At 37.3% G+C, this 26,948-nt stretch overlaps 1 long non-coding RNA gene across 1 annotated transcript in view; it reads left to right on the top strand.

Moving 5' to 3' along the window:
- Positions 1-26,948, top strand: part of LOC105858091 (uncharacterized) — a 102,302-nt gene that overhangs the window by 33,982 nt on the left and 41,372 nt on the right. The gene's annotated exons all lie outside the window — the stretch shown is intronic.

Genomic DNA, 26,948 nt, shown 5'->3' with positions numbered 1-26,948 from the left:
AGGAGGCAGCAATGTGATCATGAAGCCAGAGACTGGAGTGATGCAGCCACAAGTAAAGGGATGCTAACAGCTACCAGAAACTACAAGAGGAGAATGGATTCTCCACTAGAGATTCTAGAGGGAGCACAGCCTCACAGACTCCTGGTTTCAAACTTCCAGCCTCCAGAATTTTAAGATTATAACACCAAGTTTGTGGTGATTTGTTATGATAGCCATAGGAAATTAATACACGATATAAAATCATGTAAAGTTGCTGGCATATAGCAAACAATAAATACTACATATACTATTATCACCCCTGACCAATGGAGAAATGTGGCCTAATGGATACTGGTTTCTCCCTGGTTTACCCAATCAGTTAAATCACTCCTCTTTGCATGAGGAGTTGCTAGTAATTGAGAGTTACTAAGAATGGGACATTCTTCCTTGGCATTTCTGAGAGAGGACACAAATGTTTGTCAAATTCTCTAACACTTTCCCTGAAGAAAGGAAACGTTGTTGGAAATGCCTGTTTTAAGCCAAGGCAGGAACACACCTGTGCACAGATAATGAAAGTTCCATTTATTATATAACATAGACTCATGCATATTTACCCACCAGAAGAACACAGGGAGATGGACTACAGATTCCACATTTGTGTAAATATATTTTATACAACTTAACCAGTCTCAAGACTTCCTGGAGCTGCAAACACAGTCATGGTCCTGGCAGGAGTGATACCACAGCCTGTTTGCTGAGTTTCTTCTGGAAGTTTCCTCTTAGAGAGGAAATGTGCACAGTATGTAGGATGACCATGACTATGCATTCTATTTTGTCTGGACTATCCTGATATTCTCCTGTTGTACTAGCACTGCAAATAGTTTAGCATTTTTCACTCTGTCCAGGTTAGATGATAAACTATATGCTTACTTTAGCATGAAGACACACATAGCTTGCCAAAGAGCAAGATAAAAAATCACAGGAAAAGATTTATTTCCAGATGTATTGGATAATTCTGCAGCAGCAGCCCTAAAAGTGAAAGAGGTAAGGATGGTGGATCCATCCCTATTTCTGAAAAAGATTTTTATCCCTGATGGCCAGAAAACGAAAAGGCCCAAAAGGCCAAATATAGGGAAAATGGATGCTCTAAAATCTATATATTTAGCAGGCAATTAATATTTATAATCCACAACATTTGGGGGACCTTCCTGACAGGTTTCCAGCCAGCAAAAATCTAAGAGGAGACTCTTAGAGAATGCAGATCATGCTGCAGGTCTACCAGGCTTACACTCCTTGGTGTCGGTGTGTGACTCATGGCCTGCCAGGTTGTCATTTCCTATGGGGCAGTGCATTCCACATCCACTTGGCTTTAGCCCACCTGGCTCTAGGTGGTGAGTGAGTCTGCAGGATTTCTAACTGGCCATTAGCCCCCTTGGACAGGGGCTTACTGGTGAGATGGCAGGAGTCAGGCATTGGGTCAGACTCCTGGCAGGAGTCAGGATGTGGAGATTGCTAAGGGACTTCCCATATTACGAAACTTCGTGGTATGTTTGAGAGGGCAGAGTGGGAGAAGTAATGTAGGAAGAAAGCAGGATGATTATTTGATATTGGGCAAGAGCCCTTTCAAGGGGAAAATCTTTCTCTCAGTGGAGGAAACAAAGCCAATAGGAGATTTGGGGTAAGGAAGAAACTGTCTGTTATCAGAATTAGCAGTGTGGCTTAGTCCCAAATTTGATAAAGGATCCCTTTAGACATGATAATGTTCTTAGAATAGCATGCTTTTCTCTCTAGGGACAGAGAAAAAAAGATAGAAAAAGCCTAGTCTAGCCATTTTTCTGTATTACAGAATTTGGGGCAACTGAAGGGATTTAGGAACAGGTTAATAGAGGTAGAGGGGAGACACAGATCATGATCAGAAGGTGGGAAAAAAGATACAAACTATGCTATGTAAATAGTACATAATACATAATAAAGCTATATATTGTTGGTAGATATACAGATAATAAAATTATACAGACATACATGGGAGGAAAACACATCCACTAGAGAAACAGTTATCCTTGGGAGAAAGAGAGGGCACAAAAGTGGACCATGGTAGGGATTTTAGTTGTCTCTGTCATTCTCCCAAAATTATATTGGAAGTGACTGTTTTAAAAGCAATAACAGGAAACTGACTTCTACCATAGCACTACAGGGCGGTGGGGGGAAGGATCCTCTGGGACCCCAGTAGCCTAGCTCCTTACAAGTGTCAGAGCTGCATGTTCTTGGGGATGAAGTTCACCTTGCTCTTCTGTCCCGGCATGCAATTGCCAAGGTTTTCTTAAAAACCAATTATTATATCAACATATTTAGGATATCATGGAATGAAAGTCATAGATTTTTCTCATAAGGGGGATGGTATGAGGTTTTAATAAGTAAGCTTTCCAGCAAATCAACGACCCATATATAGAGGAGGGTTAATGGCCCTGGGAAAAGTTCAAACTGAGTGGAGAGTGGAATGTATTGGAGAGAATCAAATAAAGCATGTGGGTGTGTAGTTAGAACTGGGTTACGGTACATGGAAAGGGTCTTCCCTAGTTTCTAAGAAGAACTCTCTCCCATATTCATACTTCTTCAGACCAGTGGTTCTTAAAGTCTGGTCACCAGCCAACAGCATCAGTCTCACCTGGGAACTTGTTAGACATGTTAGTTTCTCAATCAAAAACTCTGGGCGTGGTGCTGTCAGTCTCTGCTTTAACAAGCCCTTTAGGTGATTCTGAGGCACACCAAAGCTTACTAATCAGTTCTCTAGACTTACTTCTTTGTGACCATAGTGAACACAAATCGTTAAAAACCACCACCACCATAAACAACAATCCACACAACCCCCACCAATACCAACACCAAACCAATCCAACCAAAAAGAAAAAGAGGAAAACAGAAGGATCAACAAAACCCAAGAGAAAGACCTAAAACTAGTAATTAAAATAAACTATTGAAAAATTCAAACACTAGGGTAGACCAAATCAAACATAATGATTTAAAATGGTAGCTCAAGAAACCTAACAATTAGAGAAAGAAAAAAAAAACAACAAAACAAAACAGGATAATGCTGAAATTAAAATTAAAGAAAATAAGGCCGGGCGCTGTGGCTCACGCCTATAATCCTAGCTCTTGGGAGGCCGAGGCGGGCGGATTGCTCAAGGTCAGGAGTTCAAAACCAGCCTGAGCAAGAGCGAGACCCCGTCTCTACTATAAATAGAAAGAAATTAATTGGCCAACTGATATATATATATAAAAAAAAAATTAGCCGGGCATGGTGGCGCATGCCTGTAGTCCCAGCTACCCGGGAGGCTGAGGCAGAAGGATCACTCGAGCCCAGGAGTTTGAGGTTGCTGTGAGCTAGGCTGACGCCACGGCACTCACTCTAGCCTGGGCAACAAAAGCGAGACTCTGTCTCAAAAAAAAAAAAAAAAAAATTAAAGAAAATAAGCTACTAGTTAAAAATACGATAAGGGAAAAATAAGTGAAATTTCCCACAAAAATTGTAACATCTGACCCATATAGTGCTTTCTTCAGATCAGGCACTATTGTAAGAAAGGTGCCTCTTCTATCTCATTTAATCCTCCTAAGGACCCTGTGTGGCAGGCACCATTCCTGTCTCCATTTTATAGCTAGAAAGGGAAGGCACAGAAAGAGTGCTGTACTTTGCCCAAAGTTACGCAGCTGGTAGGTAAAGTGAGGAGGAGAGAACCAGCTACTAGAGCAATGAAAAACATGTCTACTAAGAGGGGTCACATTAAAAACGGAAATGAAGCCCATGAAGTTAATGAGTTTACAGTGGAAAGGTCAAGAATTAGGAGGGAAAAATATGCAGGTGGGGCAGGAAACAAAAGAGAAAGAATGAGGTCTCTAATAGGGGCTGAAAGTGGGTGTGCTTCCCAGTGTCTGAGGCAGAAGGCTCTACTACAGTTCCTTGCAGAGAGGTGAGGACTGGAGAGCCTAACACACCCTCATACCTGTTTCACTCTGTTTCACTTATTCCCCTTTCAGGACCTTTCAGCTCCACACAGAAGCCAGAAGCAGATTTTCTTCAACAAAGATCCCTACAGGAGCCATTAATAGTTTCTCTATTAGAAACTAACTATTAATTAGTTTCTCTATTTAATGGCTTCTGTCTTTTTTCTATAAGTGGGATTTGCTCTAGTCAGGATTATTTTGGTTGCAAGAAATAAAGACTCCAATAAAGTGAAAAAAAAAAAAATCCCTACAGTATAATACCACACCAGTTTACTGTGACAGGGCTTCTACTTCAGTTGTCCTGGCTAATTAGGAGTTAATTGGCTTTGAATCAGTTCAAGATTTTGTTTTGTTTTGTTTTCTCTTGACTATGTTAGCTTCAAAGTTTTTGAGGACATAAATTTTCCACTAACCATACAGTAGCGATAAGAACCCTGAGCCCATTGATATAATTACTGTTTTTACTTGGGTTTATTTTTATTTTTTATTTCAAAATATAAATTAAGGGGGTACAGTGTTTTTGTTACATGAATTTCTTGTATAATGCTTAAGTCAAGGCTTTTGGTGTGCCCATCTCCAGAATAGTGTTCATTGTACACAATAGGGTTTAAAGACAATTAAAATGGCTTTTATATTTTAAGTTTTGTTGTTTTTTTCCCCTCCTACTCTTGTTCTGACTCTTAAATGAGGTGGCAATTTTAAGATGTTCCAAGAACAAGGACAAAATATCAGGGCAGCTCACACCCTATCAATCTACCAATCTCAGAGGTGAACCAGTGGTTTAACTTACAGCTTCCAGATGTGTCCTGGTTACAGGCCAAGGATGAACTGCCTAAACTGTGGCCAACAAGAAATAGTTGGCTTGAAAGCTGGTGGGAAGTTTCTTTGTTTTCTTTCCCTGGGGAGAGACCCAGGAGAGAGGTGAATTTTTCCCTAACCTCAGATGACCAAAGCTGGGTGAAATGCTTAATCAAATTGAAGGCAAAACTGCAAGAGTGGTTATCTGTCCAGAGTGAAAAATTGATACTTGGCACTACTTTTAAAAAGAAATTTTTAGAATTGAATTAGAAAAAGGAAAAGTTGTGAATAATAAAACTGAAAGAGAAATATAAATTGGCCAATGTTAGTATAATTCAGAGTGGATGCATTTTAATTAATAATATTTTGAATAAGTAATATATACAAAATAAGTAAAATACAAAAATTTAAAAACTACCAACAAATATACCATTCTCCCTCTACTCCTGTTTTCTGGTTCTCTAGTTTTTCCCACTAAGGAGGAAACCAAATATATACTGTTAAATTTGGTTAAAAGATTTTTTAAATGCTTGAAGTTATCAGTTATTTTATATTTTATCTCATTTTCGTATAGGGGGCACACTGTGGGCTACCTCGTGGCAATTTGCTGTACTTTCAGCCTATGCTTTATTTGGTAGATGCCAACAAAAAAGCAAACCAAATCTTTCTTCTGCATTCAATAAGGACTGAAGCACTGATATTTTATGTTGCAGATGTATACTTTTTACTGATGTGTACCTTTACACTAAAATAGGATTTTCTAGATCCTGGAATAGGCAGGTGGGTAAAATCTGGAATATCTGCTGCTATAAAATACAGCTGGACAAAGAGATTTTTTAATAAAACATGCTGGAGGATACCATAAGACCAGCCTTAAGAAAATGAAAATAAGAGCAGAAATAATAATAATAATTACTATTATTTACTTAACACCTACTGTGTGCTGAAATGTAAGCCTTAGCACTCCTATTTAGATTCATACTTACCTAAAACCTTACAGTTAGTGACAACCAGAATTTAAACCTGGACATTTCCAGTACCAAAAATCTATGGGCTTTCTCTTATACTATATTGCTTCTCATAATGGTTCATGCTACTTCTTTCTTTCCTTGTTTTTTATTGACAAATAAAAATTATATATATAATAGTTTATTGTTTTGAAATATGTATACATTATGAAATGTCTAAATAGAGCTAATTAATATATGCATTACCCACATATTTTGTGTGCGTGTAAAGAGGGGTAAGAACACTTAAAATCTACTCTCAGCAAATTTCAATAACACAATATTTTGTTATTAACTATAGTCGCCATGTTGTAAAATAGATCTCTTGAAATTATTTCTGCTATCTAACTGAAATTTTATATTCTTTGACCAATATCTTCCCAACCACTTCTTATCTCCCATCATTGGCCCCTGGTAACCACCATTTTACTCTCTATTTCTATGAGGTCATCTTAGGTTCCACATATGAATGAGATCACATGGTATTCATCTTTCTGTGCCTGGCTTATTTCACTTAACATAATGTCCCCCAGGTGCATCCATGTTGTTGCAAATGACAGGACTTCCCCCCCATTTTAAGGTTGACTAGTATTCTATTAATATTTTGTATACATACCAGATTTCCTTTATCCATTTATCTGTTGATGGACATTTAGGTTGATACCATATCTCAGCTATCATGAATAATGCTGCAATGAACATCAGAGTGTACATATCTCTTTGACATACTGATTTCATTTCCTTTGGATATAGCCAGTAGCGTGATTACTAGGTCATATGGTTGCTGGCTGATATGGCAGTTCTGTTTTTAATTTTTTGAGGAACCTCCATACTCTTTTCCATAATGTCTATAATAATTTGCTTTACCACCAACAGTGTGCAAGAGTCCCCTTTTTCTCCACATCCTTCCCCAAACTTATCTTTAGTCTTTAATAATAGCCATCCTAATAGATATGAGGTGATATCTCATTATGGTTTTAATTTGTATTTCTCTGATGACTAGTGATTTTGAGCAATTTTTCATATACCTGTTGGCCATTTGTATGTCTTCTTTTGATAAATATCGATTCAGATCTTTTATCTATTTTTAATCAGTTTTTTTTTACTATTCTTTGAATCCCTTATGTATTTTAGATATTAACCACTTATTAGATATAAGGTTTGCAAATATTTTCCTCCATTATGTAGGTTGTTTCTTCACTCTGTTTGTTGTTTCCTTGGCTATGCAGAAGCTTTTTAGTTTGGTGTAATCCCATTTGTCTATTTTTGTTTTTTTTACCTGGGCTTTTGGGTTAATCAAAAAAAATCAGCGCCCAGACCAATGTCATGGAGCTGTTTTTCATGCTACCTCTTAAAAGGGGATGGATATGGAATTCCTGAGTTTAAAGAAAAATAAAACACACAAAAAAATGGGACCAATGTAGGAAGACATATGAGAGGAAACCGTGGGATTCAAACAGGAGCTGGGTTATATTCAACAAATCTTGGGTCATGTTAAAAAGACCCATTCCATGATTTGTATAACATCACAAACTAATGTTTTCCCTTTGCTGATGTCATTTTCTGTAATACTTATAAGAGTTTGTTGTCCCACTAGGCCCTTTGGAACCTCTCTGGGGGAAGGATGCTTTTTCATTCTGGATATTTGTGCTGTTTTGCCTACCCTTTTTTCAGTGTCATTCACCTAGACCTGGATACTCTGAAATCAATTCCTAGACAGTTAGGTTAATGATATTGGATGCAAGATCCCACACTGACCCTGAGCTTTGTGATTACTGGTGGGACACCTGTGACAGAATATTTTAATGATTTAAAAATTTTAATAATTATTGATTGTTCCATACCTAGTTACCTTAAAATTTAATGGCTTTAAAAAAAACATGTATTATCTCACAGTTAGTATAGGTAAGAAATCCAGGTGTCTCTGGCTGAGGCTTTTTCATAAGTTTGAAGGTATGGTCTGAAGCTGATGTCATATTGAGGCTTAACTGAGGGCGGATCCACTTCCAAACTCATTTATGTGGCTGTTAGTTGAAGTTCCTTGCCATATGGGCTCTCTACAGGGCAGCTCACATGGCAGCTGGCTTCCTTCAAAGCAAGCAAGCAAAAGAACAAGAAAGGTTACCCAAGATAGAACTTATAATTTTTTATAATCTAATATTGAAAATGACATCCCATCACTTCTATGCTGTTTTGTTCTATTCTAATTTCTTACAGACAAGTCAATAAATCCAGCCCATACTTAAGGAGAATGAATGATATAAGAGCATGAATACCAGTACACTGGGATCCTTGGGTACCTAATGTGGTACCTAACATGTACCACATGTACCAAATAAATGCTTATTTAATAAACAAGGAAAAGGATAAATTATAAAATTTATCATATAAGTGAACATATATCAAATCTTTTATTTAGCTTATTAATTAATGAGAATATATAAGATATTACAAGCCCCTCAAATGAAAACTAAAAGTACCAAACATTTATTGTCAGATAAGAAATGATGAAATGATTTTTACAAATGGGTATAAAACTGGTAAAACTTGTCAATATATACAAGGCAATAATCAATGGCATTCTAGTGTATACAATTTGCATTTCCATGGACAGAAATTATTCTCATATATCATTTTCTACAGTTAACTTCTATCTGTAGGTCAAAGGCAAAGGCAGAGATAACCTGGATTGCTGAAATAGTATGTTCACTAAATTTCAAACTCTTCCACAATTTTTTCTTACAAATGAATGGTATAGACTAGGAGAAAGTGCACCCCAGGAAAAGACCACACAAGCTATTTTTAAATTTATACAAACATTTAGGACACTTCATTGGAGACTTATGGCCTTTGGTTATAGGGTAGAAGATTTCCTAAATATGTTAGAGTATCTCAGATATAGCTCAATACCTTCACAATATGTTATTTTTTCCTTACATATCCCCCTTAATCTTGAGGAATAGAGTATCTCTGGCAATGGAGAGAATAAAACTAAACCATCCCAATGCTCCAGGGAGTGATGGGCTCTTGTAGGTAGATGCATGGTCCCAAGGCTTATGAGATCAGGATTCTGTCAGCAATTGCCAAACCTAGGTGGACCAGCTACACCAAAATCTTCTCTGGCGGAAGTCAGGGGATGTTGTTCTTTCAAAAATTTTGACTCTTGGGCTCTATCCTAGACATACTGAATCAATGTGCTAGGATGAGGTCTGGGTAAGTTTATTTTTAATGTAATCCTCAGATAATTCTATGTGGCCAATTTAATTATTCACTGGTCTAGATCACTTCTCATTGAAGTCATTCATGGTGCTGTGGCTTTGACCACAATGTATAGGAAGAGTTTATGGAGGCCTCTTCTCTACCTGGAGAGGTTATAAATGGCTTTTCACCCGAGTTTCTCCAGGTGAATATGGAGACAAAGGTTTCTCTCCTGCCAGGCCATTTAAAGCTAAACTTTGAGAAAACATATACCATACTATACACTTACCTATAAAATCATTACAAAAAAAGCAACTAGAAGTACAAATATACAGATCTTTTCCTATACCCTCAAACAGTAGACTATGTGATATTATAGAATTTCCTGATGTTTGCAACCTCAATAAAAATGCTTTTAGTTTTAGCATCTATCAGTGGACATTTCAATAGATATTTGCAGTGTCCTGATGGGTACTATTGGAATAAAGGAAAAACAATTATGTACATTTTCCCTACTATGCAAAGTTTGCTCAATCAGTTCACTACATTTGAAAAGCTGCAACTGTTTGAAATTCAAATGAACATTTACCATCTGTGTGGTCTTCATTAACATTATAATGGCATCATGATTTCAGACATTTCTGTTGATGAATATTATTATTCTTGAGCCTTTATACTGTCATTTTTAATTTTGTAGTCCATAAAGTATAAAGTAATTTGTGATTTATTATATAAAAATCATTGAATAAGAACAGACTTTGGAAACGATCAATTCTAATATTTCTATTTTATTAGAGAGGAAACCAAGATTCAAAAAGGAAAACTCTTATAGGCTGACAAGTTTGTATGCTGAAGTCCTAATCTGCAGTATCTCAAAATGTGACTGTATTTGGAGATAAGGTCTTTAAAGGGGTAATTAAATTAAAATGAAGTCATTCAGGTGGGCCCTAATCCCATATGATTGGTGTCTTTATATAGAAGAGGAAATGTTGACTTAGACATCCAGGGAAGATGATGTGAAGACAGAGAAGTCAGTCATCTATAAGCCAAGAGATCATCCTCAGAAGAAACCAAACCTGCTGATATCTTGATCTCAGACTTCTAGCCTTCAGAACTGTGAGAAAAAATTTCTGTTGTTTAAGCCTGTATCCCCAACTCCCAGGCTGTAGCCTGCTAGGGATCTGTAGCCTGTTAGGAACTGAGCTGCCCGTCACCCCCTGAGTTCTGCCTCCCGTCCTGCCCCACCATCTCTGGAAAAATTATCTTCCATACAACTGGTCTCTGGTGCCAAAAATGTTGGAGACCACTGGTTTAAGCTACCTAGCCTGGGTACTTTATTATGGCATCCCTAGCAAACTAATACAGGAACCAAATTGCCCAAGTTTAAATAGCTAATTGGTTGTAGAACTGGGACTAGAATCCAGGTCTTCTGCTTTTCAGTTTGGTACACAGTCATGCACTGCATAATGATGTTTTGGTCAATGACAGACTGCAAATATGATGATGGTCCCATAAGATTATCATGGAGCTGAAACATTCCTATCACCTAGTGACATCATAGCATTGTAGAACACATGTTACTCGCTTGTTTGTGGTGATGCTGATATAAACAAACCTACTGCACTGCCAGTCATATAAAAATTTAGCACATAAAATTATGTACAGTACATAATGACAATAAACGACTATGTTACTGGTTTATGTATCTACTATGCTATATTTTTATTGTTATTTTAGAGCGTACTCCTTCTACTTATTAAAAAAATGTTAACTGTAAAACAGCCTCAGGCAGGTTCTTCAGAAGATGTTTCAGAAGAAGCCACTATTATCATAGAAGGTAACAGTTCCAGCTTATTGCCCCTGAAGATCTTCCAGTGAGATAAGATGTGGAGGTGAAAGACAGTGGTATTGATCATCCTGACCCTATGTAGGCCTAGGCTAGGGTATGTGTATGTCTTGGTTTTTAACAAAAAAGGTTAAAAAGGAAAAAAGGATAAGAAATTTTAAAAATAGAAAAGAGCTTAAAGAATAAATATGTAAAGAAAGAAGTTATGTTTGTATAATTATACAATGTATTTGTTGTTTGTTTTTTTTTGTTTTTTTTTTTTTTTTTTTGAGACAGAGTCTCGCTTGTTGACCAGGCTAGAGTGAGTGCCGTGGCGTCAGCCTAGCTCACAGCAACCTCAAACTCCTGGGCTCAAGCAATCCTTCTGCCTCAGCCTCCCGAGTAGCTGGGACTACAGGCATGTGCCACCATGCCCGGCTCATTTTTATATATATATTAGTTGGCCAATTAATTTCTTTCTCTTTATAGTAGAGACGGGGTCTTGCTCAGGCTGGTTTCGAACTCCTGACCTCGAGCAATCCGCCCGCCTCAGCCTCCCAGAGTGCTAGGATTACAGGCGTGAGCCACCGCGCCCGGCTAATTATACAATGTATTTGTTTTAAACTAAGTGTTATTATAAAAGAGTTAAACAGTTTTAAAAAATTAAAAAGTTTATAAAGCTTACTACAGTAAGCTAAGGTTAATTTATTTTTGAAGAAAGATAAATTTTTAAAATAAATTTAGTGAAGCCTAAGTGTATAATGTACAATGTTTATAAAGTCTACAATGGTGTATAGTAATGTCTTAGGCCTTCACATTCACTCACCACTCACTCACTGACTCACTCAGAGCAACTTCCAGTCCTGCAAGCTCCATTCATGGTAAATGCCCTGTACAATTTTTCACCATTTATACTGTATTTTTACTATACATTTTCTATGTTTAGGTATATTTAGATACACAAATACTTACCATTGTATTACAATTGCCTACATTATTCAGTACACTAGCATGCTATACAGGTTTGTAGCCTAAGAACAATAGGCTATACCATATGGCCTAGGTGTTTAGTAAGCTATCCCATCTGGGTTTGTGTGAGTACACCCTATGATGTTCGTACAACAACAAAATCACCTAACAATGCCTAACAGTGCATTTCTCAGAGGTAACCCCATCGTTATGTGACACATGACTGTATTTTCCTCCATCACTAGACTACATAAAAAATCAATCTTCAAAAATAATTTAGTTATATAAAATTATAACATTATAACAGAGCAAATTTGAAAATCGTTCTTCACTTAACTATTATAAAGTCTCAACAAATGTTGGCTAGGGCTAAACATTAGATGATATAAGACATTTATGCCCTGAAATCTAGACTAAGGATTCATATTATTTCAATACATGGAGTTTATAAGACATGAAAAGCTTTCCCTCTTGTATCTATAATAATCTCATCTTTGGCACCACCTCTCCTCCTCAGTCTCTCAGCTACTTTTTAATATATACTGTGTGCAGTGTCTACAATTTCATGACCCTCTTTCTATATAGTTTGATTCCAGTTTTCATTCTACCATGACAGATAGCTTTTTAACCTGAAGTTATAGCTGAAACCTTCACATTTGGTGCTAAAAAAATTAAACATATCAAAAGTTTCAGAATTCTTTGATGGAGTGAGAATTTTTTCATCTACGTTGGATTTTGCTTTTTGACTGCTTCATCTGTAGTTTACCTACCAACCCAAAGTAAGGTAATTACTGTATTCAATTTTGTAAAGTGATTGGGACCTTTGAGGATCAAGAATAATAAGCAAACCGAAAGTGTTTGTGAAAGTGGAACCAAATATCCTGCAACACAGGTTTTATGTAGGGTTGCTCGATACAACACAAGACATTAACATTTGCAATATTTGGGACATGTTCATAATTAAAAATAATTTATTATTTTTCTGAAATTCAAATATAAGTGGGTATCCTGTCTTTTTGTTAAACATAACAACCCTAATTTTATGGAATTTAGTGATAGATTGAATACCAAGATATTTCCTTGTAATGAAAAGCCTTAGAACTTTCTCTTCCTAACATGTGCAGAAGAAATGATATTAAGTACATTTTGTCCTTAGCTTCTCAAAACAAAGACCCATTTATTAGAAAGGGAGTGACCCAAAAGAGATAGTTGATTGTCAACATTTTGAAAAACCACCAGACTAACCTACTTATAAAGTAAAACCAAGTTTTTGTTTATGGCACTACAATAGGTCATTAATATTGACAGTGCTTTGGTATTGTCTCAGGAAGGGGAATCAAAGGCAGAATATTTGTTAAGGTTGAAAAGTCTAGTTTAAGGTGGGTCCTTCAATGTGGTTTTGAGGGTTGATTGAGATTGGGCAAAGTTTACGAAACAACAGTTTAGGATCAGTGGACCTAGCAAAGCAAGGGTTTTGAAGTTGGCTTTGTAGAATAAACAGTCTTTGATGAGACCAATGAATGATCTATTACCCCGATGAGGGCAAGTTTAGTGGTTAAATATTTGGATAAATGGATTTTCACAAATTTCTTGTAACAAAAAATAAAAAATTATAAAAATAAAAAGAATAGTAATGAGATAAAGTTATTTGCAACCTCATCCTTCAGATCAAGAACTCTGTGGAATAGTTAAGTCATGTAAATGCAGACTGTCCAATAATAAAGTGTATTATTCTAAAAGTCATCTTAATATAGACATGAGCTGCATGGCTAAAGATCAGTAATTCTCTAAGTGTAGTCTAAGGACCATTGAGAACCTGAGATGTTTTAGTGGATTCACAACATTGTCTCTTTTCCAACTGCATGTCTGTGTGAAGCCAGATTTTCCTAATGTATTTCAACCAAAACAGCATATTGGAAGAGATTGAATCAGATATGAGAATTTAGCTTTCTTTCTTCCGTTATGCCAGACATTTGATTTGCAAAAATGTTAATGTTGCTTTTCTTATTACATCTTTTTGTTGTTGTTGTTGTTGCAAATATAGTTATCGTCAAGAAATGTAAAGGGTCTGAAGTTTTAACCTATCTGCAAGTTAACAAGTTATCTTACTACAGCTTAGTAGAAGCTGACAAAAGACATGAGGCTTCTGTGTCAGAGTTGAAAGACTTCATTACCACAAAACCAGTACCCAGAGTGTCCATATGTCTACATGTGCTTCCTTCAGGGAGCACCAATTTCCCAGGAGTGGCAAGGATGGACCTAGTGGTTGTCAACACATGTAGTGGGTCGCATGACAGGAGAGGAAGACTGAGTTTGGAGAATCTGTCATTTATATAATAGCAGGCAGTGAGCACGCCTGTCCTTTGTCTTTGAAGAAGACCTTACCTTGTCTCTTATAGCTGCTCACTGCCTAGGCTGCCATGAGAAAACCTGGGTACAAAGAAATCAGAGTCTTGCATTCCTGGCACCTACAGCAAGATGTAAAGGACCATGAGACACTACGGAGACAGGTCATCCAACAATTATTTTTCAAAAAAATATATTATTTATGGCAGCATGTACTAGATATATTATTGTTATTTTAGATGAATTAAATAATACTTAAACTTTTTCTTGGTTTTATTTAATAAATTGTTATTGGTAAATGTAAATAGTTATAACCCATCTAAGCAAGCTCTTTCGGGTCCTTAGTAATTTTTAAGAGTATAAATGTGTCCTGAGCAAAAGTTTGGAAACCACTGCTATAGATGGTTTCACTTCTCACCTTCCTATCCCTCTTAGTTCTTTCCCTTCCCCTTAGTCCTAGAGGTAATTTATTTATTGCTACCAAGGGAATAAGTTCTTTTAAATATTCCCTTGAATATTTGTCCCAGATGTTTGTCCTGTTTGTCCCAGAGGACACTGAAAGAGTTAGGTAGCTTCTGACCCAGATGAGCAAATTTGGCAGAGGGGCTTTTATTTATTTATTTATTTTGGCTTTTCATTCTTCAGTCCTTGATTTCAGGATATAAAGAGTCAGTCTGAATGAACCTTGGCTGACTGCTGTGTATGCCATTGGTTAATTCATCAGTTATCTTTTATTATAAATCCTCTAACTTGGGATTTCATTGTTCTTCTTTATATTTATTCAAAACATCTTCCTTTCTTTCAAGTGTTCAACAGGAAAGTTTGGACCTCCTTTGATTATATATGTTTGCATTTTGACAGCACTGGTTCTCTGGGTTGTCTTCACCTCCTCTCCTATTTGTATATTTTTAGGACAAGACATTCCAGGATTGTCTTATAAAATACTCACTTAATGATTCTTCAGTGGTATCTAGACTATGGTCACAGTGAAAGATCCTGTAGCTGTAAACAATAGATGACACAGGTACAGAGAATTTACTTTCTAACTTTGGCATTCATGTAACATTTATTTGGTCATGAGCAGGTGTTACATTTTTAAAACAAAAAAATGACATTTAATTATAAAAGGTAGAGGAAAGTAGATTTTTTAATATAATAATTAGTTGGTACATAGACTTTAAAGCTAATGCTTCCATTCAAATTGAAATGGAATATAAGTCATTGGATTGCAGGTTCCTTAAAGGTCAAGAGTTATATCTTATTCATCTTTCTATCCTGAACATCTAAGAAAGTATCTGAGCATATCATATGTGCTCAGTAAGTCCAGTATTGAAGAGATGCATAAGAATAAAAAATTATTAAGTGCTAATATGCATAATATTTCATTTTTTTCTTAAGATTTAAAATTACATTATTTTGCCCCATTGTTATAGGAGATGCAGTCCAAGAAAAGAAAGAACTAACTGAATCCGTGGTACATTTTGGCCAATGATTACTTGAGTAGTACTGGTCAATATTTGTTTTAATTATTTTACTGAAATCTCACTTTCTGGAAATAATATACTTTAAGCTGACATCCTTTTGATTCCTAGAAATGTCAGATTCTTCTCCTATCCTAACCTCAAATAAACAAACATGGGAATATTTTATTGGTTAAAGCAAACACTGGATTCAAGACATGTAAGTTTCTGAGTGGCTTGAGCCAGCAGGTTAGTCTAGAATAGTGTAATCCAAACTTTTTTACTGCAAACCTCACTAGGAAATGTATTGCATATTATGACTCCAACACATGCATAAACACACACGCACACATACACACACACTCCTAAAACAAAAGTTTCACAAAGTAATATTTACCTTAAATATTCAGGATTCACATTAATGTTTTTACTGTTTGTTTTATTCTATCAAAAAATGTACACAACCCATTAAATTGGTTTCCTGATGCACCAATAGATCTCCACCCATAATTGGGAAAAAAGAAAGAATTCATAGATAAACCTCTAAAATTTTTATTTCAGTAAGGGCTGATAAAAGAAAAATGCAAACAGCTATAATTGTCTATGGAAATTAAAACTTGTGGTAGAAACTGCCTAGAACAGAAAGCCTCAGTAATATTTTTTGAAAAATTAAAGGAAATTTGAAGGAGTGCCTGAGGGTGAAATTTTATTATTGATTAATCTAGGTTGTTTTGAAAGCAGATGCCTTCTATAACTTCTATTTACCATGTTTCATATCTACATATGTAATGTTATTTTGATTGTTTTAAAAATGTGTCATCTATTTTATAAGACCTTGTTATTGCTAAAAAGAGGTTTTAATAATCACCATATTCTTTCAGGAATATAATCCTCATGGTTGGCAAGAGATTACTAAAGATATATAAAACAACCTATTGCCAACCATGTCTATACATATATGTACAGTCATCCTTCAGTATTTGAGAAGGGATTGATTCCAGGACCCCTGAAGATACCAAAATCTGTAGATGCTCAACTCTCTGATACAAAATAGCATAGTATTTGCATATAACCTGCACACATCCTCCTGTAAACTTTAAATCATCTTTAGATTACTTATAATAACTAATACAATGTAAATGCCATGTCAATAGCTGTTATATTATATTGTTTTACTAGTATGTTTTATTGTTTTATTATTTTTTAATTTTATATATATGAGATATATACATATATTTGTGGGTTGTTTTTTTTTTTTTGAGCCATAGTTGGCTGAATCTGTGGTTGTCTGAACTGGTGGATGTGGAACCAATGGAAATGGTGAGCTGATTGTATCTGTATCTATATTTATATTTTTCTGTATATATCTCTCTCTAACATATTAAATGATGATAAGTCTAAAAGTAAAGCAGAGAAAGGGGATAGGGAATGCTGGAGTGAGATAGTTGCAACTTTAGGGTGGTCAAGGAAGATCACAATGAGAAGGGGACATTTGCATTAAGACCTAAAGTGAGGAGAGCAAGATATTGGGTGGGTATATCTTGAGGAAGAGCTTTCCAGGCAGAGGAAACAGTGGCTGCAAAGAATTTGATGCTGGAGCTTGTCTACAGTGTTGAAGGAGCAGCAAAGAGGCCACTTTGGTGAGGCAGAATGAGTTAGAGGATAAATAGTAGGAGATGACATCAGAGAGGTCACCCCGGACCAATTGTACAGGACCTTGTGAGTCACAGTAATAATTTTGGCTTTTACTTGGAGCAAAATGTGACAGCACTGGAGGGTTGGGAGCAGAAGAATGACATTACTTATCCTACATTTGTATGCAATCTCTCTGGCTACTGTGTGATACATAGACTGAATGATGGCTGGGGAGGAGGCAGTGTGGGAGAAGGGAGACCATTTACTTGACCAGTGCACTAGTCTGTGCAAAAGATCATGTTGGCTTGGCTGGGGTGGCAGCAGTGGACTGGGGAAAAGCGGTGGGATTATGGATCTATTTTGAAGGTGCGGCTGGAATTAGTTGCCTACAGACTAGATATCAGTGTGAGAAAAGGAGAGGAGTCAAGGATGACTCCAAGGGTTTTGACTGGAGATTTTGGAAGAGCTCTTGTAGATCAATTAAAAAAGCCATGAGCACTTCAGTGAAAAAATGGGCCAAAATATAATTGAACTTAAACAAAAAGTGATTTTTCTTTGTAAGCAGTATTTTCTAGTACACCTTTTATTGAAGAAAAGTACACAGATCATAACTACATATCTGGATGAATTTTCGCAAAGTAAACAAAACACAGCATGTAGCCAGCACTGAGGTCAAGAAGTAGAACATGATCTGTGCTCAAGAAGCGCTCCCCGAAAGTATAAATAATTATTTTTAAAATGAACTCAGTATTTCTGTTAAACCTTTTCTACAGAGCCATTGATGTAGAGTGACACAGAGCAGAAGATATCTTCAGAAATCAGGGTAAGAGGTGTTAAGAAACTCACCCTGCAACCCTGTGAAGGGAATTAGTCACCCGCTTGATCTCATGAAATTCATACTGGAAAGTTCTTTCCTAATAATACAATGTGAGACAGATAGCTGGTAAAAATAGCTACATTTTCTGCATAGGCTTCAAAGTTAGAAAGTTCACAGGCGTTGCTAAAAAAAAAAATACCCTGAGTTGACAAAAGAAACTTTGAAAAAGTAAAGTTGAATATACTAAGGTCAAATGATCTTTACTTTTAAAGTAAAATGTTCATTATCTAGAAAGTTTGGTAATAATGAGCATCAGAATAAGAATTTTTAGATGGTGAGACTGAAAACAGAACCTAGTGCAGAAACTATGGTTGTAGTTTTTCTCAGAAGTCACAGTGCAAAAAAAAAAAAAAAAAAAGAACCAAAGAGGTTGTGTGAGAATAGGGAGAGAAAGGCAAGGAAAAATAAGAAAGAAAATGCCTAGATGATTCTTTGAACCCTCTCTTTACCAAACAAACAAACAAACAAAAACCTTTGGAAATAAACATCTTCAAATTTTGAAACGGAAGATATCTTTTTCTGTTGATGCTAAAAATGCAAACTGATTTTAGAAATTTTTTGTTTCCTTCTTTTGGTATCATTGAAAATGTTAAGTACATCTAAAAAGGCACCATTTTTATTTTGGTAAAAAATATAGCTATCAAAATCAGTCACACACAGCATAATCACCTTTTGGTGAACAATGAGCCCGATATATAATAGTGATCTTAAAGATTATAGTACTGTATCTGTACTGTACTTTTTTTTGCTGTAGTTTTCTATGTTTAGATGGGTTTAGATACACATATACTGTTGTGTTGCAACCACCTGCAGTATTCAGTACACTCTGTTCAGATTTGTAACATAGGAGCCATAGGCTTTACCAAAAAGCCTTGGTGTGTAGTAGTCTATCCCATCTAGGTTTGTGTAAGTGCATTCTATGATGTTTGCACAGTGACGAAATTGCCTAAAGACACATTTCTCAGAACATTTCCCCATTGTTAAGTGATGCGTGATTGTTACGGTGTTAAGAAGAGCAAATGTTGGCTCCTTTACTTAAAAAATTATATGCTGCAGTTATAGTATTGGAATTTTTGTTTTTGTTTATTTATCTTGGGCTCCCATTACTCATTTCCCCTTCTTTGGGTAAGGCACCTCTATTTTGTGCTGAGGAAATTGGTTATTCTTCATTGTATACAAACCGGTAAGGGGGAAACAAACTGCCTTGAACTCCCCTGGCAACAAATGGACCTGTGCTCCAAGGGAAGCCAGTCAGGCCCTCTGTCCCTAGAATATGAATCCGGAGCTAAGTGACCCAAGATGGTATGTAATTGATGCTGATTAATTCAAGAGCTTGCCCGCTGAAGATAGTGTCCCTCATTGCCTGGACCTGCCCTGATTCTTGCTCTTTTTAAAATAACTTCTTCAAATTTTCTTTCACCTCTGTGAGCCACCCCATGTCCTATAAATTTTCTTTTTTGCCTAAGTTGCCTAGAGTTGTTTTCTATGTCTTGCAACCAAAGAACACCAGCTGATAACATTCTAATACTATTAATCACAGAAGAATCCCTTCTGAAATTTTAGCTAGCAATGATAATTTGGTTGAATATTGAATGAACATTCAGAAGACCACTGGGAAGTATTTCATACTCACAAATATAAATGTTTTAAGGAAACATTCAATAATGTCATCCTGTTTGAGATACATAAATATTTAAGAATAAATTTAAGAATTATTGAAGTAAAATATGTATGTACATACACATATGTGTATATAGTAGATGCAGCTATCAAAATTTTAATTTTTAAAAAGACTAAAAGCAGTTAAGAATTATATTGTTTTTATATTACTCCAATTCCTAGAGGGCAGGATCTATCCTGGTCTTTATGCATAAGAACTTGATATTTATTCTTTGATGGTGATAAAGTTAGTGAAAGTAAACCGTAATCCTGCCAGAAAAAAAAATCTCTATTGAATCTTTTTGGAGTTCATTTTCTACCATGACTGAAACTTCATGAGCTATAACATGAAAATATTTCAAACAACATGCAAATAGTCTTTTAGATTTCCATTCAAAACAAAACCTTTGTGGCTGAGTATATGAATTTTGAAGTAAGAGATGTAGGTTCAGACCTTGACTTTGCTAACTCTGTAGCAGTGAGAAAGCTAATGTCTGCTCTGGGCCCAAATTTCCTCAACAGAAAAATTGAGATAATTACATTTACCTTATTTCTAAAGTGTTCTTGAAAAATAATAGCTTGTTATTATTATTAATAATGTTTATAGATAGAAATTAATATTTCTAGAAGATACTTATATCAGAAATCAGTATATAAAACTTGCATGTTTCTGGGATAACTTAGAAGGAAACAGATTTTCATATTTAAATTCAATCCATGGCTATCTAGAAGTTGAGATTTATTTTTTAGAAAAGGAGAGTTTTTGATTTTGGAAATAATTTAGAAAATTACTTATTTCTGATTGGAAAAGAGACATCTGTAAAGATTTCATGCTGACAACACAGAATGCAGCTATGCAAATATAATTTTTTCTTGTTCTTCTTAAGCAATATGGAAGAAAAAGCATTTTAGAAAACTAAGAAAGACTAGAAGTGCTGAAAAACCAACTAAGGCCCTTTCAATAATTGGCAGAAAGCAGATGAATGATCTTATGAATTACAAAGAAAGACTTCTTTGTATTGATTGAAATATATATTTATCTTATTCTGTCCAGAAAGACACTATACGACTTAATATATTTAAATACTCTTAATATCATCTTTTTAAATTTCACAAGCTTCACTTCCATCACTTCAAGTCTGAGGTTATGCCTTTTAATGTCAGTTAACACACTTGGCAATTTTGGTAGCTAAAACCAGAAAACAGAAACATCAGATATATTATACATTGATAAATCATCTAGATGTTTTATCCTTAAAAGGCCAACTTAAAAAGACATTCATGCTTAGAATCCTGGATTATTGAAATAAGGTCTCCAGAAAATAAGAGTTCTAAATTCTAAACAAACAGTGATCATCAGGCTTTTAAGAATCACCCAAATAAGAGACTCTAATGTAGAATGTTTTATATTCAGAAAATCTTTCAATCATTCCGACCTTTTTGGTTTATTTTACCTATTTATTCTATGTGATAGTTGTGGCTATATATTCCTATATCATCTTTTTGAGAAAGCATAATTGTCATCAGATATTTTAGGTATCTTCAGTTGATATCTATTAAATCTTTCAGTTATGTTCAGTTATATTCATGAAGCTGTCCAGTCTTCTCTCTTTATTAATGTTCTAATCACTTTCACAAGTACTTAAAAGATACATCTTTCTGACATTAGACTGAATGGCCCATATGTTTTATGATGGCAAGAACCACACTGGCTTTGTTTCCAGCTAGTAACCATGCAGAGTCTGGCACAAAGTTTGTGCTTAATCAGTGTTTGTTGAATGAATGAATATCAAACTTGTGGAAGCCCGTGCACTTGGTGCACTTGGTGAGAAACTAACATGACAATAGCCTAAGGTTTGTCTTTATTTTCCTCTGCAGTCTTCTGGTGTTGACACCATTCTCTTACAGCATTCTGTCAGGAGGGCCTATAAGATGGCTGGGAAACATGGAGGGTTAAATCACCGAACTGTGTCTGCCATGAATACTTGCGCCAAGCCTAGCAATATGCCTGGCTCTGCCTCACATATCCATGTGTTACTGCACTCACATAATGGTGTGGGTGGGACTATATGCGAACATGCTTACGACATTTTTGGACTATGAACTATTTCTATGCAATCACATTCACCTACCCTTCATTTAATCTCAGACCTCTGTCTCTGAAAATACAGTCTATTTTATAGTCACAGGATTTTGACCGAAAATTAAATAAGCAAAAGGCACAGTTGGTACCTTGCCTTTCCTGGAACCAGCTCTATAAATTGTCTAATATTTACAAAAAAAAGAAATAAAGAAAGAAAAAAGCCAAAATCATACAATGAATATTTCTAATTTTGTTTTGATTCCTCCTGCGACCTCCCTCCTGCCAATTATTCATCAAAAAAGGAAAGAGAGAATATCAATATTTAAGTGTCCCTATGTAAGAGATGCTTTATGTGTAGGATCTAATTTAACTCTTACAACAATGCTAGCATGTCAGTATTGCCTACCCTAATTTACACATGGGACTAGTAGAAATGAAGTGGACTGTCCAAGGGGCACGTGGTTAGTGAATATCAAAGTTAAGATTTGAATCTTTGCTTTATTTTAAAACCTGTGCCTTATCCCCAGCATCACTATATAATAAGTGCACACTGAAATCACACACCCTCATAGAGATCTCAAACCTGTTTAACCATTTTCTTTCTTCACTTGTATTTTAATTACTGTGTTGTTTTCACTTTCATGGTAAGAGCTGATAATGCGAGAGCCCCTCCTAAGGGAACTTTTCAGAAAGGGAATTGATAATAATGTGGTTAAAAAACTATACAAGTGGGGGGCGGAGCAAGATGGCGGACGAATAACACCGCCAGACAGAGGGTCTCTGCAGAAAAGACCGATTCTAGCAGAAACTAGAGGAAAGAAGCAAGAAGACGAGCATACAGCGGACAAGGGCCGGAAGGAGGGGTACCTGAGACCCCGGGAGACTCCACGGGAGGAGGCTGCGGAGGAGAACTGGAGGCTGAGACCACCGGAGCAGCCCGGAGACCAGCGGCAAGGGTAGGTGGATTTGCTGTTTCCCCTCCCCTGCATTCGGGACTGCTGGTGGGCTCCCCAGCGGGTGGAGAGACCTGCGGACATCAGCCCAGAGACTGCCGCCGCCTGCCAACGGTGAGCCTGTAGCAGACGTGGCACCAGGTTCCCAACTTCCTCCGGGCACCTCCGTGTGCACGGAGAGCCGCGCGGCAGGCGCCATATTGCCTCCTCCTCCCCTCCGCCGACCCTACCCGCGGCTGCCCAGAGAGACAATACAGCCACCAGCCGGAGGCACCTCCAGGGAACGGGACCTTCCCGTTTGGGACCCCGCCCGCCCTCCCAGGTGCTGCTGGCACCGTGTTCCCAGGAAAACGGTGCCGACTCAGAGGCTGAGAGACATAGACCCAGCTTGGGCTCCCTGTGGGTGAATTAGGACCGGAAACCCTCTCCCTGGTGGGAATACAGTTTGAACTCTGGGACCCAGAGGTCGGACCTGCAGACCAGATCCCCTGCACCGAGGGCTAGCATTGCCCGGGGCACAGAAGGATTATACGTGAACAGCCTACTGAGGTCTGTGTGCCTCCACGGGCGGATCGGCGTCCTAGAGGTCTGTGTGCCTCCAGGGGCGGATCGGCGTCCTAGAGGTCTGTGTGCCTCCAGGGGCAGATCGGGCGGAACGGCGTCCCAGGAGGAGGCTGTGCGCCCAACCCAGGTGGCGTTCCTGTGCAGGGAACCTCCCCGCCGGCATCACAGTCCGGGGAGGCCTGGTGGCTTGTGGTCTGGCCTGCTGGCAGAGGCTCAGGAGTAGCTGCGGAGTTGGGGAGGGTAGAAAGAAGCGAGGCCTGCTGCAGACTGTGGGTCTCAGACAGCCCCACCCCCACACCCAGACTTTCTGGCTGAGCGGGACCATTCCAGCCCCGCCCTGACAGCAGAGAACAGAACTTTGACACCTGCTAACGGCCTGAGGGCAGGCTTACCCAACCCAGCTCCGCCCAGAACGAGAGCTGATAACAGGACTCAAAATCAACACCATAGCCTGTTCCTCCAAGCAAACGCCACCTACTGACAGGGACAGCATCTTGCACAGCCTTTCCACGGCACCCACTGACTCAATATACAGGGAGTGGTCCAATTTCACCCACAGGCACCACCTAACGCCTCAGAAACTAAACAAGGTGTGTGAATACCCAAACAATAACCTAAGGAAAGAAACAACAACTGATCGACATGGGAAGAAATCAGCGAAAGAACTCAGGAAATATGAAGAACCAAACGGAAAACACACCCCCAAGGAGGAGCACCAGCCCCCTAGAAACGGACACCGACCAAAATCAGGCAACCAATATGACAGAAAAGGAATTTCGTATGTGGATCATAAGAACACTCACCCAGCTGCAACAACAACTCAATAACCAACACCAAGAAAACACAAAAAACCTCCAAGAAATGGAACAAAGGTTCAACAAAGAGATTGACACAGTGAAGAAAACTTTAACCGAAGTCCTGGAGATGAAGAATCAACTCAGAGAACTACAAAATACTGTGGAAAGTCTCAAGAACAGGGTAGATCAAGCAGAAGAAAGAATCTCAGAGCTTGAAGATAACACCTTCCAATTAAATAAATCAGTCACAGAAATACAGCAGAGAAACAAGAGAAAAGACCAAAGTCTACAAGAGCTGTGGGATTATGTGAAAAAACCTAACGTGAGGGTCATAGGTTTAGCCGAAGGGGAGGAAGACAACACTCAAGGGCTGGACAAGCTTTTTGAAGATATAATAGAGGAAAATTTCCCAGGTCTTGCTCAAAATCTCGATATACAAGTTCAAGAAGCCCAGAGGACCCCTGGGAGATTCAATGCAAACAGGAAGACGTCACGTCATGCAGTCATCAGACTGACCAAAGTATCAACTAAAGAGGCCCTTCTAAGAGCTGTAAGACAAAAGAAGCAAGTGACATACAAGGGAAAGCCAATTCGAATAACATCAGACTTCTCTAATGAGACTTTACAAGCAAGGAGAGACTGGGGCCCCATTCTCACTCTTTTGAAACAAAACAATGCCCAGCCTAGAATATTATTCCCTGCAAAACTAAGCTTCTTATATGAAGGAGAAATAAAAACATTCGCAGACAAGCAAAGGCTCAGAGAATTCACCAAGACAAGACCAGCCCTACAAGAAGTACTTAAAACAGCGTTATGCACGGAACATCATAATAATAATCCACGGATATAAAAACAACCAAAACCCAAAGATATTAAAGGCCAGATATTACAATGGCTCAAGACACAAATCATAGCAACAACATCCAACCCAACAGAATGATCAGTAATCTACCTTACCTATCAGTTCTCTCAATAAATGTGAATGGCTTAAACTCTCCACTCAAGAGACATAGGCTGGCTGAATGGATAAGAAAATACAGGCCAAGTATATGCTGTCTTCAGGAAACACATTTAACCTGCAAGGATGCACATAGACTAAAAATAAAAGGGTGGAGATCAATATTCCAAGCAAACAGAAGCCAAAAGAAGGCTGGTGTGGCAGTTCTAATTTCAGACGATTTAGTTTTTAAGCCAACAAAAGTAGTAAAAGACAAAGAGGGTCATTATATAATGGTGAAGGGCACAGTCCAACAAGAAGAGATAACAATTTTAAATATATATGCACCCAACTTAGGTGCACCCAGATTCATAAAGCAAACCTTACTGGAGCTAAGCAAATGGATTAATAGCAACTCCATAATCGCCGGGGATTTCAACACCCCACTGACGGCACGAGACAGATCCTCCAAACAGAAAATTAATAAAGAAATAATGGACTTAAACAAAACTCTAGAACAATTGGGTCTGACAGACATCTACAGAACATTCTACCCAAAATCCACTGAATATACGTTCTTCTCATCAGCTCACGGGACATTCTCTAAGATTGACCATATCCTAGGACACAAAGAAAATCTCAAGAAATTTAAAAAAATAGAAATCATACCATGTACCTTCTCAGATCACAGTGGAATAAAACTAGAAATCAACCCTAACAGAAACTCACATTTCTACACAAAAACGTGGAAATTAAACAACCTCCTACTAAATGATTACTTCGTAAATGAAGAAATCAAGACGGAAATAAAAAACTTCTATGAAGAAAACGACAATGGAGAGACAAGTTATCAACTCCTCTGGGACACAGCTAAAGCAGTTCTGAGAGGAAAGTTTATCTCCATAAATGCCTATAACCAAAATGCAAGAAGATCACAAATAGACAATCTAATGAAACGACTCAAAGAGCTGGAAAAAGAAGAACAGACCAACCCCAAACCCAGCAGAAGAAGTGAAATCAACAAGATCAAATCAGAACTAAACGAAATTGAAAACAGGAAAGCTATTCAGGAGATTAATAAAACAAAAAGTTGGTTCTTTGAAAAAATAAACAAGATTGACACGCCGTTGGCTAAGCTAACGAAAAGCAGAAAAGAGAAATCTCTAATAAGCTCCATCAGGAATAAAAAAGGAGATATCACAACTGATCCCAAAGAGATACAAGATACAATTTATGAATACTACAAAAATCTTTATGCACACAAACTGGAAAATGTAGAGGAAATGGACAAATTTCTAGAAACACACAGCCTCCCTAGGCTCAACCAGGAAGAAATAGATTCCCTGAACAGACCAATCTCAACAGCTGAAATAGAAACAGCAATTAAAAATCTCCCTAAAAAGAAAAGTCCCGGTCCAGATGGCTTCACACCTGAATTTTACCATACTTACAAAGAAGAACTAGTACCTATCTTGCAGAAACTATTCCACAACATCGAGAAGAACGGAAACCTCCCCGACACCTTTTATGAAGCGAATATTACTCTGATACCAAAACCAGGAAAAGATGCAACAAAAAAAGAAAACTACAGACCAATATCCCTAATGAATATAGATGCAAAAATTTTCAACAAAATCTTAGCTAACCGAATACAGACACTTATCAAAAAAATAATCCACCACGACCAAGTGGGCTTCATCCCAGGGATGCAGGGATGGTTCAACATACATAAATCTATAAATGCAATTCACCACATAAACAGAAGCAAAAACAAAGACCACATGATCCTTTCAATAGATGCAGAAAAAGCTTTTGACAAAATTCAACACCCTTTCATGATACGAACACTTAAGAAAATAGGC

This window comes from Microcebus murinus, chromosome 9 (genome assembly GCF_040939455.1).
Source record: "Microcebus murinus isolate Inina chromosome 9, M.murinus_Inina_mat1.0, whole genome shotgun sequence".
Taxonomy (NCBI): domain Eukaryota; kingdom Metazoa; phylum Chordata; class Mammalia; order Primates; family Cheirogaleidae; genus Microcebus; species Microcebus murinus.
Note: the sequence above shows the minus strand (reverse complement) of the source record. Positions and strands in the feature narration are given on the sequence as shown.